This window comes from Equus przewalskii, chromosome 14 (genome assembly GCF_037783145.1).
Source record: "Equus przewalskii isolate Varuska chromosome 14, EquPr2, whole genome shotgun sequence".
Classification (NCBI taxonomy): domain Eukaryota; kingdom Metazoa; phylum Chordata; class Mammalia; order Perissodactyla; family Equidae; genus Equus; species Equus przewalskii.
This window is the reverse complement of record NC_091844.1, coordinates 57,501,233-57,517,222: the sequence shown is the minus strand read 5'-3', so window position 1 is coordinate 57,517,222 and position 15,990 is coordinate 57,501,233. Positions and strand designations below refer to the sequence as shown.

Here is a 15,990-nt window from a genome sequence, read left to right as displayed (position 1 = left end):
CCAATTTCCTTGCTTTGCTTCCACTTCCACCTCTGCTCTGTCAGTGTCCCCTCCCTCCCCCACCCAGCCCACCTCCACTCGCCGCCCCCCCACCCCCACCCCGACTCCGGCACCCTGCCAGGTCCTGTTGGTGGAGAGCTCCTAAACCACTTTTGGTTTGGTTCTGCCCCATCTGAATCCATGTTTGCTCAAACAAACTCTTGAAAATTTTAATGTGCCTCAGTTCCCTGTTAACAAGTTTCCTACAAGGTTACTACATATTTCTAATATCGTCCTTGCCTGAAAGCAGATGCTTTTAAATAAAAGCCCATGTTATGGGCTCAGCTGTGTCTCCCCCAAATTCGTATGTCAAAGCCCTGAGCCCTAGTACCTCAGAATGTGACTGTATTTGGAAACAAGGCCTTTAAAGAGATGCTTAAGTTACAATGAGGCTGTTAGGGTGGGCCCTAATTCAATCTGACTGGTGTGCTTATAAGAAGAGAAAATTGGGACACCCAGAGAGACAGCAGGGATGCGCACACGTGGAGGAAAGACCAAGTGAGGACACAGTAAGAAAGCGGGCCTCCCTTCTCCCAAGTCAAGGAGAGAGGCCTCTGGAGAAACCAAACCGCCAGCACCTTGGTCTGGGACTTCTATCCTCCAGAACTGTGAGAACATTAATTTCTATTGTTTACGCCATTCAGTCTCTGGTATTTGTTTATGGCAGCACTCGCAAACGGCAAACGAATGCAGCACCCCTTCGGCAGTCATAACACTGATATGTGGGAACAGCCACTCCCTGTTTCTCTTACTCATTCCTTTCTTGTCTCCTTATCCACTTCTTATTTTTTTCCTTCTTTCACTTTTCTTCCCATTTCCCTTTTGGCTCCAGGTAGAACTCACTGTGTCAGCTGCAATTTTCAGGGCTTATGTGAGGGAGGGAGGAAGAAGAGAACCATCTTAATTGTTTCTCTGTCTCCTCTTCTCCCCCATTCCCTATTCCAAGGGGGGGAGGGGTTGCACAAACCCCAAGAAAGCTCAGAAAAAGAGCTAGACTTTCTAGTTATATTTATTTTGTATCTGATTCTTTTCAATTTCTATATTTGTGTACATTTTATAATTTCACAGGGTATATGATTCAAACAGTTTGGAAAACACTGAATTTTAATCAATCATACACAGAAACAGATTATTCTGCCTTTTAACTCTGCAAAATTACTTAATTTGCGGTGTCTAAGTCTCATATTTGTGAAGATGAACAAGAAAACAAATAATGAAACTTCTCAAAAGAAATGACACTCATAAATTGAGAGTAGACATTATATTTGTCTTCAAGATGGAAATAATAATACCTTTCCCATGAGAGATGTGCAGGGGAATAATTAGATCATTTCTGCAAAGTGTTTGAGAATATTTCAAAAGAATGATTATCATGGTAGGTATCATTATTTTCCTCCACTTAGAATTGTTACTGTGTTTGCCATCATTATTTCATTGCTTAGCCCACACGCTGGGTCCTAAGGTTACATTCTAGGCTTTTAGAAACAATTTAATCTTGCCCTCTGGAATTAAGTTGGTGACCTAGAAGTGTACAATGCAAAAAGTGTGTGTGTGTGTAAGAGAGAGAGAGAGAGACAGACAGGCAGACAGACATTTCCTTCTGTAGGTTTCCAGCATTATAAGGAATCTTAAATATTTTAATGCTTAAGTCTGGAATGGAAGGCCCATCTGTTTTACTGCATTTGAAAGTAGAAGTGGCTTCCTATCCTTTTTCCTGGGATCTCACTGCTCCTTACAAATTTTAATCTCCAACTCAGATGTCATTTAAATAATAAAAATGACCACTGACTGCCATGCACGATACACAATTATCCAGTCTTGGAGAAGGACAAAGAAATATTATGTTCATCCATCACCATCTGGACTACACTTAAAGTCTGTTCCCTGTGAAGAGCAGTGGAGCATTTAAAAAAACCACCTGGGAGCATCTTTTATGTGACGGCAAACATGACAGTAATCTGCTGGTTCTGTACATTTGCCAGCTTGGGGTTACTGGAGGCTACGGAATTCTTTTGAGTCTCTCCTCTGCATTAACAAAGAAACAAGCAGTTTGGTGCATTTCCTTTTATAGGATCCCAAGCAAAGGATCCTCTTATCTCAGAATCCTTCTTTTCAGCTTTATGGATTCCACTAATGGAAAGATAACAAACAAGCTGTATTCGATTAATTGTTCCCATGGCCTTTTAAATGGTTTCCTTGATACGTGTTGGACTTCCTAAATATAACTGCAAAAACAGCCAAGTCATTAAAACCACAGATAATGGAGAGAGCATCACTTCAACTATTGATATAATGGTACTTGCACTGACCCTGCTCTGGAGCATGAGAACAAGGGCATCATCAGAACAACTGATCACGAAAGGGAACCCCTGGGCTTGGCAGCTGCAGACAACACAGCGTCTGAACTAAACCAGGTGTTAGTTTATATCCCTCCAGACGTGCTCAGGGTTTGGCCCTGGGGAGAGCTTTGAGAACCAGAAAAAGAGGCTGCTGGGGTGTAGTGGACACTTGGGTCGGAAGACTTGTCAGTTTCTGGTTCTAGCTTATTTGGGGGCAAACACTTGACCTTCCTGAGCCTCAGTGCCTCATCTGTTAAATGACTTTCCTAACTCCCACATCACAATGGTGAAGCCCAGCAGAGGAAATGTCGCAGTCCTTGGCAAAACTGTAAACCCCTTTACAGACAGATGTGCCATATGCCATCACTGGTACTTGTCAGAAGGAAGGCGGTAAATCAATACAACTTGAGTATCCTGATTTCACAGAATCTATATTCTGTTTGAATGAGCCATTATCATTACAGCTTCCCCGAGCTGCTTGATTTTAATAAAAGAAAGAAGAAAGGAACAGAGGGAGAGAATATGATGGGGTATCTACCAAGTGACAGGCACTGAGCTAAATTTTTTTTACATACCTGACCTTATTTAATCCTTACAATAACACTGTGAGGTAGGCATTATTAATCTCATTGTACATATCAAGACATGAAGTTCAGAGAATGTAAGTGACTTTCTAAAATAATCACACAGTTGGTAAGTGGCTGAGTCAGGATTTGATCTCACAGCCCAGGGAACATCTTACTATACATGATGTCTTGCTGAAGCAGGGTGAGGAGCAGTGCTATATAAATACAATGCTTAGTGCTATAGGCAATGTTGCCTTTTCGTAGGAATGTGAAAACACCGATGCACTGTCAGCAATGTTTGTATTCTAATTTATTTTCTAGGTATGATTTATTTTCTACATATATTTTTGGCAGAGTCAACGGTATGCTCTTTCTCAAGCCCTTAGGGATCAACTAAACACAGGAAACAAGACAATAAATAAAGGGAGGGCATCATGGTTATGACCACTTTGGAATCTCTACTTCAGAGAGATTTAGAGTTCTCATTTCCATTTCTATTTATCAGAGGTCAACCATCTAGTTTGGAATCAAACATCATGGTTTGCATCTAGCTCTTCAGTCTACAATTTGGGAAATTGGCCTACATCATCATAAGTCTGTAACAGAAAGCAGTTTGGGGAATGTATGCTGCTATCAATTTGAGGAAGTGTCTGACTTTTGATTCCTTCTAGGTATTCATTTGCCTATAATTAGTCCATTTTTATTTTGCAAGAGTATTCTCCAACTATGGGAATAATGAACATGATCAGAACGCTTTCCAGGAGCATGACAAGATGGCTCTACGATGACATCTGTGGCCAACCACACAGCCATCTGTACGATCTCTTGAGCCCAAGAAGTGTTACTCAGCAGCCCTGTGTAACACACAATGAATAACTAAGCTACATCACTATAGTGGTTTTCTACATTCTACACACACTGTTTTTGGCATAATTTTGTTCTGGAATTTCATTCCTTTTTTTCCAAGTGGGGTTGATTTGATTTTGTGTCTCTTTAGTTTCTAACCACAAAGATTTGTTGCCTTCAAACAAATTAACAAGCTAATTTGACTGAATGGGCTCTCTCCTCCATAACTGTCACTTTCTTTTTGCAACCTGAAAAATGGTAATTACAGAGCAAGTTCTCCTCTTCCGTTGTACATTTCCACTTCTCTTTGCTTTCAAAGGTTCTGACAGCATCATAAAATGTTTAAGATGAAAGACCTTAGCAAACAGCTAATTTACCCCTTCTCATTTGAAGAGACAAAACTGAGAACTGCGATTCAATTGATGAAATTTTATTCTCTTGCTCTCTCATATCCGTGTGTGTGTGTGTTTGACATATAAGGGCTTGAGCTAAACTCAGTGGTTTTTACTCGCTCCCTCTACACTACTTACAAGCCAGAGGCAGCTATGGGTCATTCTTCCCCATGGGACCAGTGCTAGTTTCCACTCATCTTGGGGGGTTAGGGACAGGTATCTGTGACAGTACCAAAGGGATGCTAGGAGGCAACTCCTTCTCTGCAAATAACTTTCAACCCTGTCTGGAACAAATGAACCCTTGGGTGACATTTTCCACAAAAAACAGTATGCTTACCAGCTTAGGCCATTATGGACCTTGCTAGGATGGTTAACACAGCATAAGACATATCTAATGTGACAGAATTATTTCTCAGCAAACATAGCTACTGTCAAAATGAAAAACAGATCCACTAAGGAATTCTACCTCCATGCAAGTTGGGTTATTAGCAAAATGAATCGGTTTAAAGCTGAAAATCAACAGCTCAGCCTCTCTCTTTCAAGAATTCCTCTATGTGAACTGAGTGTTCCAAATGATCAGAGATTGACATAATTAGGTGGGTGTGTTTTTGCCCCAAGCTTTGTTTGTGAAAAATAACTCCACGTCAGGCTAAAAATCTTAAAATTCAGAGTGTCCTCTTACCCTTATTGATGGTAGGTTGAACAGAATTCCAGGCTCCTGCAATAGAGAAGCATATTGCCTGCAGACTCGAACATCTAAGAAATAAGCCCTCAACAAGTAGAACTGATACTCAGCCAGTGTGGATACCTCCTGCTAGTTTAGATGGTTTAGTTACGGTGGGTATTACGTGGGCACAGATTCTAAGACTGGCCTGAGGGCTCTGATAACACTTTGTAAATATCAGCAGCTGCCTCTGCATTAGCCTCCTGGAGTGTGGGAAGCCGAGCCTTGGAGGAACTGCTCGGGCAGCACTAATCCTGTAATTTTCAACAACAACAAAAAAATCAGTATTATGTCCTAGGAAAATGTTGAAATTTTTATAAAGGATGGATGTGTATCAAAGGCTGCCCTACATGCAGAGAGACACAAGGACTGTCCAGATTCTCTGAAGACGCTGCAGTGATTAAGCAGGAATTCAGGTCCACTTACTGAGGGCTACCTTTATGCACACGGGCAAATACATGCATCCTATTTAATCTTTCTCCTCTCAGCAATCTGCTAAAGTAGGGATTATTTTCTCCATTTTAAAGGTGAAGAAACCAAGGCTCAGAACGTTTAAGTAACTTGCTTGTGAGATCTAAAACTCTTTCCACCACTTCACTGAAAATACTTGACCCGCTGTTTCCAGAGAGAAAAATTTCTGTGTTTTGTCCAGCAAAAATCCATTCTGATGAAATCTAAGCTTATCTGGCATTGTTTTATGAAAAGTGCAATTGGGCAACAACTACCCTCCTTAAAATAACCCTCTGCATATGGCACCATATATAAAATAATGAATGCTCCTTCGGGGAAAGAATGGATGGCTCTACTCCCTTTCTTCTTCCTAAAAAGTCTTGTTTTCCTTTCATCTTTGGGGTAGCACTCTGTGTAGCAAATAGGTAGGACTCTAGTTAGCTCTTCAGCAATGACATCTTCCCCCCCATCCTCCACCCCCCCCCCCCCCCCATGACTGCTCTCCTGGTCTCAGGATCCCTGGAAGGGGCTTTGTTCTGATCATGGGGTTTATAAGTTGATTTGCTGGCAAAGTGGAGATATAAGTTGAGTGTCTAAGATTCTAATCATGGCCTCAGTTTGCACAATATGAAGTGATTGCAATTACTCAGGGCACCCCTCATCGGCTCAGCCTTGTTTCCTTCTCTCTGTTATGATTTTCAATGAGACCCAGTAAATTCAGCCCTCCACTGACAACAAAGAGGCTCCGATGATTTAATGTTCTTGAGCAGCTCACAGACTCTCCATGTGCTTCACTTTCTTCTCCTGGAAATTGAGGATAGCCATTACCAACCTTATCTTTGGTGCTGTGAAAAGATAAATGAGATTTTAAAGAGAAACTATAATCTTACATGTAGTAAAATCAGTTTTGAATGGGAGAATTAGCTCATTAGTGGAATTCAGGTGGAACATCTCCAGTCCCTCATTGCTTATAAACACTCTTTTTAGAGGGGAGTCTGGCTAAGGTGGGTGTTGACAGTCAAGTTTGTCTGACTGCCAGTGGCTTTTTTTTTTTTTTTTTTTTGTGGTGAGGAAGATTGGCTCTGAGCTAACATCTGAGGCAACAGGTAACATCAGGGGACAGGCATGGCATAAGGGCTAAGGTACTGGTTCCACAAATGCCAACTTTAAAAGAGAAATGAGAGCAATGCTGTATGGTAGCAAGCACTTTGGATTCTAAAACAGGCTCTGTGTGACCTGGGATGAAATTCTTTCTCTCTCTGGTCTCAGCTTCTTGTTTATCAAAAACCGGGAAGGTTGGAATAGCTGATCAGTAAGCTCCTTTTTGGGTCCCTACCAGGATTCTGGTCCAAGACGCTCTAAGAGGACATAAGACACAACATCCAGCCGGACACAACAAGGCAAAGGCAAGGCAGGAGAGATGTGTGGGGGTGGGGCGGGGGTTGTGTCAAAGCCTGTTGGTTCAGGCAAGTGGCTTTTGATGGCAGGAGGCAAAATGACAAGGTCTTTACCAAGAGAGCAGGCTGTGAACAGCAAGAATTAATGCTGCAAGTCACTTTTATGAGGCTCCTCTCTGCCTTGGGGGGGCTCTGTGTGGTGGGGAAGTGGCTCCGTTTTCACCTCCCTCCACCTCTTTGGATTATGCTGAAACGTTTCCCCCACTGAAAACAGTGTGCAAAGGCTCCCGCCTGGGGATGAAAAGCCCCCCATGCCCTGTGCGTTGATTTGTCAGCAACCGCTAAAACTGTATTCACATCGCTGAAGCCGATGCCAGCAAAAGAGCTCCTGGGTCCAGTGATGGCGCATTGTTTGCAGACCTGGGCTGCTGCCTCTCCAGACAAAAGCCGCATTAGAGACGTGACTTCAGGCTTACAAATAAGGGTGCTGAATCATTCTGGAGACTTCAACACTGTGTTTTCCTCAAGATTTTGTAATAAGTAATTTAAGAGAGAAACAGCCCAACAAGCCAATATTCTTTTCAGAAATATCAGCTAAAGCATATCCAGGGGCCAGAAAATAATTGCTTCTTTCTCCCGCCCTCTTGTAGCCTCACCCTGTGTAGCTGGCCTGCCTCGTTCTGAAACTGGGAGTTGAAGCTACTGATTCAACATCTTACCCTGCCACCACTGACATTTTTAAGCTGATGGATATCCTACATTTGCTTGGCCTACCTATCAATATGGCCCTAGACGTTCTCCCATAAACAGTTTCCTCTCTGGAACGTACTGTCATCCTTTTTCTTACTCATGCCCTCCGCTTTTCCTCTTTCTCAGTTAGGATCATGACTAGCAGCCAAATAACACTAAAATTCCACTAAGAAAATTGGCAGAAAATGCTATTTTAATACAGACTTGCATATCCAATTTGCACATGCAAAAATAAATATATTTTATACGGACAAACACATGCTTATGTGTATCCCCATGTCCTGTGTATATGTATTTATTATATATGAATTAAATATGTCTGAAACTCTCTTTGAAATGTGGCATATGTGTATGTGAGAGTACATACATATTTATATAGATTTTTTCCTAGATCAGATATGGCAGTATGATGTAGTGAAAACAAGTTTTTAATCTAGTTATGATGCCAGCCTTGATATCAGTTCCCCTACATCAAACCCAGCATATATGGGGTTAAAAGCAAAGCACTCTTTCCCTGGCTCCCTGGCTCCAGAATCTACTATCCTATGGAGTCAGATCAGCCAAGGACAGCCACCTGGATTCCTTATCATCTCCTCCTTCTCCGTAAAAGCAGCATCCCAAGGCCACAGGCAGGCTGGTGGGAAAGCTCTGGCCAGCAAGGCCACTGACTAACCCCCACTGCCCTCTCTACAAGCAGCTACATTCCTCAAAAACCTTTAACCCCTCTGGCCTCCCATCTTTTGGGGAAATGAAAAGAGATGAGACAAATTTGAGGGCTCACTCTTGTCTCCTGGCTGATATCATCTGAAATGAAAACCCTTTCCTTGCCATAAGCCTGGTGTTCCAGTTTTTATTTGGCCCCTCTTGTGTGGTGGGTAGGGAATCTATGTTTGTAGGCACTCACAGTTATATGTAGACTGGAAAACACTGATTCACACATAAATTCAGTCATTCTTTATTCAACAAATACTTGCCAAACACAGTCCTAGGTGCTAGAGAAATAGTGGTAAACAGGACAGATTTGCCGTTGTTTAAAAATAAAAGGATTCTAACTTGGACTTTTCCTACTTCTAAGAGGACTTGAGCTGTACCTCTTAATAGATCTGTACCTATGAATAGAACATAAGATGCTCTAAGATAAAATAGGACAAAAAATGTCTAAAGAAAGCAGAAATAAAAGATGCTTTCAGACACCTCGGTTGAGTGAATTTTGAACACTAGGGGGAAAAAATTGACTAGCCTTTCTGATGGCCAAAGCAAATGAAAAAACACTGAATTATATAGTTATGATTTTCTAATTGCAGAGATGATGAAAATTAATTTGCTGGGAAGATAAAACTTCTTTAAAGTAGGAGTTTATAATGTTTTCTTGAAATACAGTAAGTGACATCATGAATGAGTAACTCTAAGGAAAGATAAAATAAAGCTTTTCAAATATCATACTTTAAAGGTAAAAGTTAAAATTGTAACTAAATTATAATCCACTGAGGGCCATTTTGAAAGGTGCTCTGATAAGAAGTTAAAGAAGCTTTTTTCCTGATATCTAATTCAAAGCGAGGAAGAGCAGCTACTGAATTTAGTTAATGTGACCATTAGACAGTGTGTCTTAAGTGTTAGATGTCTTAAATGAGCTTTGGCCAAGTTGGTGTAATTACTCAATTTATCTAACCTGTACTGTAAGGTAGATGTTCCATTTGATTAAAACCGGAGGCCTACATTTCAAATAGCAGTACCATGGAAAGCAAGTTGACATTTATTGCTGAAATGGAAGCATCTTTTAGAGGACCTTTGAGTATTTCCATGTTCCAAAGACAGAGGCCATCTATTCCAATCCTCTAATTTCACAGGTGAGGTTAGAGGAATTGTCTAGAGCTACACAGTTAGTTGGTGGTTCTTTGACCATTTGAACTCAAGTCTCCAGAGAAGCCAGAGATTCCAACATATAATTTTTTACAATTAAAAGCTTTATATGTCATCCATGTTATATGCACTCTCTATCACAAAGAATGTGAACATTTTAGCTGTGTAGTGGAGAAAGGAATGAGAGCAAAGTTGGATGACAGCAGTATTGTTCACATCTGCTAAAGTTTAAAACAATTGCTATTCCTATTAGTTCAAGTGTGCCAGTGATTCTAAGCATGCAAACCCTACCTAACTAGTCACACCATGAATAACTAATCATACCACAGGGAAACAGCAGGAGCTTGGAGAAAAGGATGGGCATTGATTCTGTTTTGTTTCAGAAGACTTGACATAATTTCTAGCAGCAGACATAAATACAATTCCAAGATCACAAAAAGAATTTGGAAGTCCCTCTGGGTTCCTCATGACTGGATTAAACTTGGACTTTACAGGAAATGCAGTGACCGATCCTGTCCACTTTCCACAATCGCTGTTCTTTCTGATCCTTCTGCACCCCTGTCCAACACGCGCATGCTCGCTTCCAAATCCCCAACTTCACCATGTGTAACTGAGAGGAAAAGAGTCATCAACTCAGCCCTTTTGTCTTGCATTAACTCATTTGAAATCCGGCCACTTAAGACCCAAATTAAATTGGTAGGAGGGACACCTAGGCTTGCTCTAAAAGCTTAGGGGCTTTGGATTCACAAAGATGAGGTTTCATAGTCTAGCTGGCCGCTTGCTAGTTGTATGACCCCAACTAAACACATTATATAACCACTCCAGGCCTCAAGATTCTCAATTGTAAACTTAGGACAAAAAATACTTACCTCAGGGTATAGCTGTGAAGAACAGAAATAATACATATAAAGCATTGGCCATGTAATAGACAGCCAATAAATGGTAACATTTTTTAAGCAGAAAGTGAGCCAAAAATTCATACACAGGTTTCTGACAGACTTTCTTTAAGGCAGTTATACCTCTTATTTCTCATGAAACCAGGATCCTTTTTCATGAACCCCCGTCAGCTTACATTTTTAGATAAAGGATAATTAAGAATGTTTATAGTCACACAAGAAACAGAGCAAAATTAAAACCCTCAATCCCTAACACCCTCTTCCCACAGCTTTTTTTCCGATTGTCTTATAGTCACACTGAGGCTGTGTCAAACGTGACCTGGCAGGATCTTTTTCTATCCTTAAATGGGATTTTCACGTGACCCAGGGTTAGCACATTAAGTACGAGAGTGTCTCCAAAGTAATGATGTTCAAAAATAAAGGAGATGCTAGAAAGATTCCTGTTTAGCCCAGATTGCATGGCAATCCCTTGAAACTCATTTGAGGTGCCATTTTTATTATGTATTATTTAGGACTTCTAGAGTGGATCAGTCTTCAGGTTGACAGGATTTTCAAGTGAACTACTGTCCAGAGGCAACACTGAGTTGAAGATTTTTGCTATTAAATAATTCAATTTAATTGAAAGCACTTTTTACTCCATATAGCTTGCATGGATGAAGGACTGATGACAGAGCATCCCCCAAACTGAACTAGTCTCCACGGTGGTTTGGGAGGCTGGAGAGACCACGCCCTCTCCATGTCTTTAGTTAGCTGATGTCAGGTCTCTGATTGTAACCTACTGTGAAGCTTAGTGAGTGTGGACAGGCCAGCCACATTTACCAGGCCGGCCTTCAACTGGAGAGGATTCCACAGGCATTTCCGAGCACCAGGTATGGAACAGAAAGAAAATTAGGCACTTTCAAATCATCATCTCACTTAGTTTCTTTGAGGCTACAGTTTGAAGACTATCCTCTCCTCCCTTTCCTTCTAGGAGAATAGACGTGGACTGTGTGCTGAATATTTAATTAGGTGAGCCAGGTAGTTGGGAAGAGTATCCTCTTCCATTGCCAAAATCAAGTGGTCCATGACTCATAATGCCATCAGGCATACTGTAGAGCTATGAGCCATGAACAGAGGTCCCAAATTTCCGTATTGGATGGTATTTTAGAACTCGCCGAGTCCAACCCTCTCATTCTACTGATGATGAAATTCAAATTGGAAAGGTTAAATATTTTGTCAGGGTTACACAGTTGGTAAGAGACAGAATCAAGGCTACAAAGAGACTTCTTTTTTTTTTTTTTTTTTTTTTGCCACTTTCGAGTGTTCCTTCATTATGAGAATGCCAATAGATACTACGCTTGATACATAAAATCTATGTCAAAAGTAAAAGAATTTCAGAAAAAGCCTTAGTGCTGGACACTTAAAATTATCAGGTAAAAAGGAGGGCAGCGTGTTGACTTTCTTGAAAGAATGTCACAAATTACTAGGCAGAAGCCTATGTTTGCGCCTAGGAAAAGAAACACTTCCCTTTGTTCTTCAGGGAATTGACTGGCCTTCTCCCTAAGGGACTATGAACTAGGCTTAAGGAGACTTAAGAAACAGAAAGGAAAGAACCTTCATATTTCAAGCTGCAGCTCAATTATCCAAATGAATAGACACAAGCTATATAAGGGGCATGTGCATGTCTCTGTGTATGTGTGTTCTGTGTATCTGCCCACATGCGTTTGTGTGTATGTCTCTGAGTGCTCACGTGTGTTTACGCACATGCATATCTGTGTATTACTGTATATGAGTATACGCGTGTTCTATGTGTGTGTCTACATGTGTGCTCGTGTGTGTGTCTGTGTGTGCATATTCAGGCCCCAGGTACAGCACGTGAGTGCCCTCTTCACACTGGAGAGAATCCTGGGCTCCTCTGTGCCCCAGCACTACCATTTAGCAGCTTTGCTTCTTGAGCAGGTTACACAGTTTTTCTGAATCTGTTTTCTGATCTATAAAATGGCACATATAATACTGTAAAGCAAAAGGACAAGCAGTGTTTTTAGTCACTTAGCCATTTTAGTCATTAAACTGAATTGACTGCAACTCCACAAAATTTGGTTATATTTTATTGTAGAATATTCAAGATGATTTGCCTCCCAAACAACCAAGTGTGGTATCCAAATGCATAGACAGTCCTCATGAAAATATGTATCACCTGGATTAATCCTCACAGCAACTCCAGGAGTGAGGAGCCGTTATCTCCACTTTATAGACGAGGGAACTGGGATTTAGAGGTGAAGTAATCTGCCCACAGTCGCCCAGGGAGTTTTTGGAGGTCTGGGACACAAACCCAATTCGACTCCAAAGCCAGGCTTGCAATCACTCTCTCCTTCACCTCACCATGGCCCAAGGCTGTTGTGAAGAACAACAATGTGATGGTTGTGGAATTGGCCTTGGCATATTGCTTCTCTTTACTCCACTAATGTTTGCCCTTGTAGGGCAGCAGAAGTTGCTACCCCAAAGTGTGTCTCTTTGGCTTGATTATTTTTAAGAAAAAAAGACTCTGAAAGAAACTTTGACTTTCCCCCTAACTGCTTAAAAGGATTGAAGACAGAAGGCCTGTTTCAGGAAAGAGCTATCACCACCGGATAACTATAGTATGAACTAGGTGTGGGACAGGGAGGAGCCTAGCGAGGTCCATTTGATCAAAGTCCTCTCCAAGTCTCATTGTCTTTGCAAGGTATGGCAAACATTTGTTGACCAAACATTTGCTTTTCCATCTCCACGTGAATTGCCTTCCTCCCCTTTAAATTCCAAAACAACCACCGCCAACATCCTCCTTTGTCTTTAGCTGAAGACGGTATTTAAGGCTTTAGCCATTTTAGCGAGTTACTCAGTTTTCCTGGGTTTCTCCCATGTATACATGTTATTAAATTTGTTTGATTTTCTCCTGTTATTCTGTCTCACGTCAATTTCTTAGGCCAGTCAAGAACCTAGAGGGTGGAGGAATATTTCTTCCTCTCCTACGCCCTCTTCTATGACATGTCTGTTTCTCCCTGGTATCCCAGCTGGTACACAGTTTCTTAAAGCCAACCCTCCATTCTGTCCCAGTGGAGACACTAGGAAGAAGGAGGCACTGGGGGAAACTCAAACTGGACATACAGTGAATGCCAGCTTCACTTGGACGTGCACCTGCTGACACATCTTAAAAGCACCTGATGGTACCAGATTTGTCTTGCAAGTTTCTGACAGCCACATAACTGCGGCATGCCACTGCTCCTGGTATTCTCCCCAGGAAATGACAGAAGGAGAAGCGCTGGGACACGACTGTTAAATCCCTTCCTAATCTCTGGAGTCTTATAAGTCCTTTAACTCTTCAAACGTTGAACCAAAGAACTTGGCTCACAGAAACATTATGGTCACAGGAGGCCTAGGGAGTGTGCTATTCAGAAAAAGAAGGGGAGCAAAAATGCTGCCAGGGGATTACCTTGAAACTGGTTTAAATATAATCAGTGGGCAACAGAAGCAAAGTCCTATTTAAAAAATTATTATTTTTGTTTAGCAAGATATATAGACTCAATTTTGCACAGAAAATTGCATAGGAAAAAGCCTCTCAGTAGAGCCATTTAAAAGCAATCTAGTATTTTTAATAAGGCAAATCTTTCTGATTCTCAACTATTTAGCCATGAAATCTTAAAATCCAATAAAGTCTGTTTTCAATAAATGCTCCTTTACAAATTTTATTGTCCACTTAACAACCTAAGAACGTTAACATTCTTTAGACACTTAAATTTAATCATAATGACAATTATTGAGCTTTCTAAATGCCCTTCGTGTAACATGTAATTTAGTGCTTATAAAATATGGGTTTGCTTTTTTGACATTTTGTCTCAAAATTGTAAATAAGGTCAATTTACCCAGCAGCCTGCAAATTTCTAACCAATTTTGTCTTACTCCCAAACAGTCATTTAGAAACATAAAACACAATATATTGCGTGACAAATAAGAATACTTGAGAGGTTTCGCATTTCATTCATTAACAGTTCTTCGAAGGATTTGGGCAGGAGTTAGTCCCATCACAAGAGTGCTCAAACCATGGCGGAGGAGAGGTGACAAGGCCAGTGTCACTCAATGAGCCAGAGGTGGGGAGCAATTTTCCTCAAAATAAAATTTCTCTCTCTCTTAAGGGCAGTGGACAGTACATTTGGACTAGCTCCGGGCTCTCAGCTACATTCCAAAGCCATGTGGCCGTGCAGAGGCTCAGATTCTTCCTCTAGAAGCTAAAGATGATCATAATACCTACCTCATGGGATTTTGAGAGGATTTAATTCAGCATAATATATGAAAGTATTTGCAAACTCCAAATCTTCCTCTTTAAAGGAAGTATTAGCATCTTTATAGTTGTATCTCTGTACACCTGTTCTGGCCAGGATCAAATATACAACACTGGCCTTGTTTGCGGCATAATCTCTCTCATTGTTTAAAACCACCCTTTTCCATTGTCATAGACTGGTCATCAAATGTTTACCCTGGTCCCTGAGAGTTACCAAAATGTGTGAACAAACCAACACAAAACCAGTCTACTGCTAGAAAAGCAAATTCGGCATTGATGTGTCTATTGATGGTGTCTTCTTGGCCACCATCCGATGCAGCCCCTACACACACACATCCTGTCTCCCCTCACAGCTTTGTTATTCTCCATGATAAGTTTACCATCATACATATACCTTATTTTACTTATTTTATTTATTTGCTGTGTCCTCCATTAAAATGTAAGCTCTACTCAGGCAGGAATATTTGTCTGTTTCATTCACTGTCATATCCCTCAAACCAAAAATAATGATTAACATATAGAAAAATGAATGAATAATGTCCAGCACATGACCATTATAGAAATTCTCATGTATCTGCAGCCAAAGGAAACCTGGAAACTATTTGGAATGGCTCATTAAGGTTTACATTGCTTTTAATGTTTCAGTTCAGCTATGTCAAAGCCCATAAAACAATTCAGTTATTTTTCATATTTTCTACTATTGGCCTTGTCAACAGTTTCTTATTCAAGCTATCTTTGTCCTTTCTGTTTTTCTCTCTGTGAAGAGGGAGTATAGCTCATGCCTGAGATACTAACCTGGGATTTATAGAAAAATATAAGCTATAATGAGGGAGTATTATAGACTAAATGTTTGTGTCTGCACCCCCCACCCCCTAATTCATGTGTTGAAACCTAATCCCCTATATGATAGTATTTGGAGGTAGGGCCTTTGGAAGGGGCTTTGCACTCATGAATGATATTAGTGCTCATATAAACGAGACCCTAAAGAGCTCTCTTGCTCCCTTCCCCATATGAGGATGCAGCAAGAAGACAGCCATTTATGAACCAGGAAGCAGGCTCTCACCAGACACCAAATCTGCCAGTGCCTTGATCTTGACCTTCCCAGCCTCCAGAACTGTGAGAAATAAATTTCTGTTGTTTATAAGCCACCTCGTCTATGGTATTTTGTAATGGCAGTCCGGAGAGACTAAGACTGGGAATTTCCCCCTCCCTCTGTTTGAACTTACGTGTAAATCCCAAATCTACTCTCCTAAGCACTTACCCACCATTTAATGTTCGTAAATTTCCATTGTATACTCAATTGCAAGAAACCAAAGTGTGACTATAAACAGCACTACTAATATACAGGCACAAAAATTGTTACCACCCTCTGTTCCCACAGCACATGGGAGATCTGTCAAATTCTTCTGCGGCAGATTGGAAAGAGGGGGTTGTGTT

At 41.0% G+C, this 15,990-nt stretch overlaps 1 protein-coding gene across 38 annotated transcripts in view; it reads right to left on the bottom strand.

The window, feature by feature from the left end:
* The window catches only part of SLC8A1 (solute carrier family 8 member A1), a 374,952-nt gene that overhangs the window by 30,884 nt on the left and 328,078 nt on the right, over positions 1 to 15,990 (bottom strand). The window lies entirely within an intron of this gene.